Source organism: Triticum dicoccoides, chromosome 6B (assembly GCF_002162155.2).
Source record: "Triticum dicoccoides isolate Atlit2015 ecotype Zavitan chromosome 6B, WEW_v2.0, whole genome shotgun sequence".
NCBI lineage: Eukaryota > Viridiplantae > Streptophyta > Magnoliopsida > Poales > Poaceae > Triticum > Triticum dicoccoides.
Window position 1 is genome coordinate 573285315 of NC_041391.1, and position 4006 is coordinate 573289320.

Sequence of the window (4006 nt, forward strand, 5' to 3'; positions counted from 1 at the left end):
AGTGTCCAGATCTTTACATGTTACATTAGGAGGAGGGGGGAGGGTTAGGTAAAGTAGCTAACACAAGAAAAAAATCACAACGAGCTAGCTATGGATAAAATGTAAGGACCCTGTGTCGGTGTCAAAACCGGCGGATCTCAGGTAGGGGGTCCCGAACTGTGCGTCTGAGGCTAATGGTAACAGGAGGCGGGGAACACAATGTTTACCTAGGTTCGAGCCTTGTCTATGGAGGTAATACCCTACTTCCTGCTTGATTGATCTTGAGATATGAGTATTACAAGAGTTGATCTACCATGAGACCGTAGAGGCTAAACCCTAGAAACTAGCCTATGATTCTGATTGTTTATATATCTATCGACTAGCCTAGCCTCGGTTTATATAATGCACCAGAGGCCTAGGATAACAAGAGTCCTAGCCGAATACGCCGGTGGGGAGGAGTCCTTGTCTTGATCACCAAGTCTTGTGGAATCTTCCTTGTATGCGGCAACTGTCCGAACTGGCCCATGAGTATACGGCCATGGGGGTACTCGGCCCAATCTAACTGATCGGGAGATGACGTGGTGAGTACCCCCTAGTCCAGGACACCGTCAGTAGCCCCCTGAACCGGTCTTCAAGTTGGGGACGCTCCTCGATTCTTCCGAACTGTTATTCATCTTCGGTCGTCGGTCTTGAAAACTGGTTCAACAAATCTTCTCATCTTCGATCTTGAGGATCGCCGAAGTGCATCCGAAGAGTTTACATGTCGGGTATCCGAGGAGCCCCTTTAAGTTTCCGGCCTTTATCAATGCCTTTTTATTTTTATGCCACACCTCGGGTTTGAAGTTGTTCCCGAGCGGTAGTGTCCTCTTGTGTCTGAGATCCAACGCCGGACTATATTTGAGGTATCTTTCGCAGCCGAGCACCAACGCCAGGTTGTATCCGAGCTCCAATGCCGGACAGTATCCGAGCTCCAATGCCAGATTGTATCCATGCTCCAATGCCGGACTGTATCCGAGGTGTCATAGATCACCTTGGTTCTAAAAAGTTGAAGGAGTTTAGCCATGCTTAACGCTAGAAATGCCCTCTATGGAGCCATCCACTAGCACCCGAGCTTTATGCCGGACTGCTTCTAAGGTGGTGCGCCACCCCTGACTGCGGGCTGATTTTTTGATTGGTGCAATTTATTCTCTGCCGAGATATATAGCCAGTAGCCCTCAAGGTGTGTGTGTCGGTCTAAAACCCGAGATGCACCTGAAGGAAAACATGAAACCGCTGATCCTAGTAGCCCCTGAGACTCAGGTCGATGCGCGAAATCGGCCAGAGGATCAACTCCTAGCTTGACAGCATACATAGGAATAAAAACGCAGTGTAATATATTAGAGATAATAGTGATCGGCGAACGGGCCCTTGAGAGAGGGTCTTGAGAAGTTGTCGTAATATACCAGCTTGATCCTGGAAAGGTCCATATGGTACCTATTGTTGTCCGAAGACGCGTTTGTGCATAGTTCGGTCAAGCCGAACACTGAGCACTTTGAATTTTCTACATTGAATAGGCAATGCAGTAGCCCCTGAGACAATGGTCTGGTGGCAAAACCAGATCAGGGGATCGATGTGCCCCTTTAATATTTGTAAATAATAAGCCCGAAAGCCTAGTAGCTCCCAAGCCTTAATGCAGGCACGGGTGGCCGATAAGGATCGATATCCATAGTATAATCACAAATTATGTGTAATGACTCAATGTATCCAAGTACTTTACATCATTAGTGCTCGGATCCGCATTGTACAAAACTTTTTTGACCGACCATCGGCTTCAACCTCTTTGGCCAGTAGCTGAGGAGTGTTTTCCTACTTTATGAAGCCGTTATAAGGGCAAATATTTATGGAAAACAAGGCAATCTGGTGACACGGTTTTATGAACAAAGGTACACAGAGAGATATGCTATATTACGTAATGTAAGAAACATCTTCCAAGGAAAATAGTCTCGCTATCGGTTCCTTTCTTTGCGTCGTCATGCTTATCATGATCATGAAACCTCACCTCCGGTCAATGTGGGAGGAAAATATTGAGGATTTAGTTCGTGGAAAGTTCCCGAACTCTGTGTTATTCATGAACCAAAATTTTCACTTCCGTCATTTCCAACCAATGTGATCCTTTAAGATTGCTAGCTTTCGGCTTCACCCAGCCTGAGGTACTAACTCGGATGACCCGGTAGTAACAATCACATAGGTGCTCCCTTTACCGCCTAGCCGAACAATCGGGAACGTAGGGGTAAGCATAGGAGCCAGGCAACCCAGCTTGGCAAAAATCTTAAGTCAAACTGATGCATATTTATGGCTTTATAACGATGATTATGGAAGGCGGCCCTTGTATATTAAATACAAATGCCATCGATATGTTTATTTTGACTCTGTTGCGACCGTTTGTCAGTTGAAAGTGGCCCATCGTCGGCTTCTACCCCTTTGTAGATACTATGCAGGGTGTTTCCGCAATAACAAGACAACCCTTAGCCGATGTCTCAGTGCCCGAAGGCGTTTATGTTAGCGGAAACAAGGCAATCAAATATCCGGACTTTATAAGTTTCACTTAGTCATAGGAGCTTTAAACTGGGGAAGCTAGCTACGAGCCCCCAGTTAGTGTTCGGCGACAGCCGAGGTCAAGCCGTAAACACGTCGGCCAATGTTATGAATGGCCTGTGATTTAACATAATCATCGGATCACTGACCGGTTTACACTTATTGTGACGGTTAGTTTTCGGCTTTCTCCACTGAGGTGTTTAACCATGCGAGCTGGAAGCACCATCACAATGGTTCTCCCTTTGCACACCTAGCCGAACAAAGCGGAATGTAGGAGGCAAGCGCAGGAGCCGGGCAACCCAACTATTGACCGAAGATACAATTTGAAACCGATGCATATATAACAATATCCCAGAATGTTTTTTGTCGAATCTCTAAAGGTGTTCGACATTACACATTTACTATAAAACAACTCATGTAAATTTTAAGAGCCCCCAAGTGACTTGGGGAAAAGAATTTTATGTTATAATGATTGTGTCTACCGAAGTGCTTATATCATATCTGTGTTCACCCAAGCTTTAAATGCGTCTTAACCGACCGTCGGCTTCTCCCTCTTCGGTCAAGGACCGAAAAGTGTTATTTACTCCACCTGTCGAGAATATCGACGGTGTTTCCGATAACCAGGCAATCAGGCCATAAGGCTGTAACAGACAAAGCACGCTCAGGGAACTTATGCTATATTACTGACGAAGTGTAAGAAGCATCTTCAAAGAAAATAGTACCTCCACCGATACCTTTCTTCGGTTGCTCATTGTTATTATGAGACTTGTGCAATATATTTTTTGTACTCATGAGTTCCGTTGTGTGCCGACCACGATTGAAAATGATAAGAGCGCTAGATTTCGGCTTCACTCAGTCTGAGGTCTAAGCTCGGATGACCCGGTCGTGACAATCGCAGAGGTGCTCCCTTTACTCCCTAGCCGAACAATCGGGAACGTATGGGTAAGCACAGGAGCCAGGCAACCGAGCTTGCAGAACACTTAGGTCAATATGGTGCATATTGTGGCGTAATACACGAACAAGGAACAAAGTCGTACAAGTATAATCATATGCAAGAGGAAAGGCTTCATAAAGGAAGCCCCCAAGTAAACGGGGTATTTGAATTTGTGTGTCACAAACAAAGTTTTGACAAGGAATTTTGTCACAAACAACTTTTTGACAAAAAAGTATAAAGCTTGGTCGAACCGAACAAAATTTAAAACAGAAAGTCTTTGAGCATGAAAGCAACTTAGCTGGTTAATGTGCTCGGTGTTAATGACGCGATTCGGGCTTGTGGCGGGACGAAGACGCCCATTGATATGTGACAGATCCGACAAGGTTCGCAGTCCTCAGCATGAACGAGGTGTCCGAGCAAGGAGTTCGGCACTCCGGAGTAGTGGCCGCGTAACGTAGTCAAAATCGATTACCTGCACACATAAAACAGTGCGGTCCAGAAAATAATAATATATATATG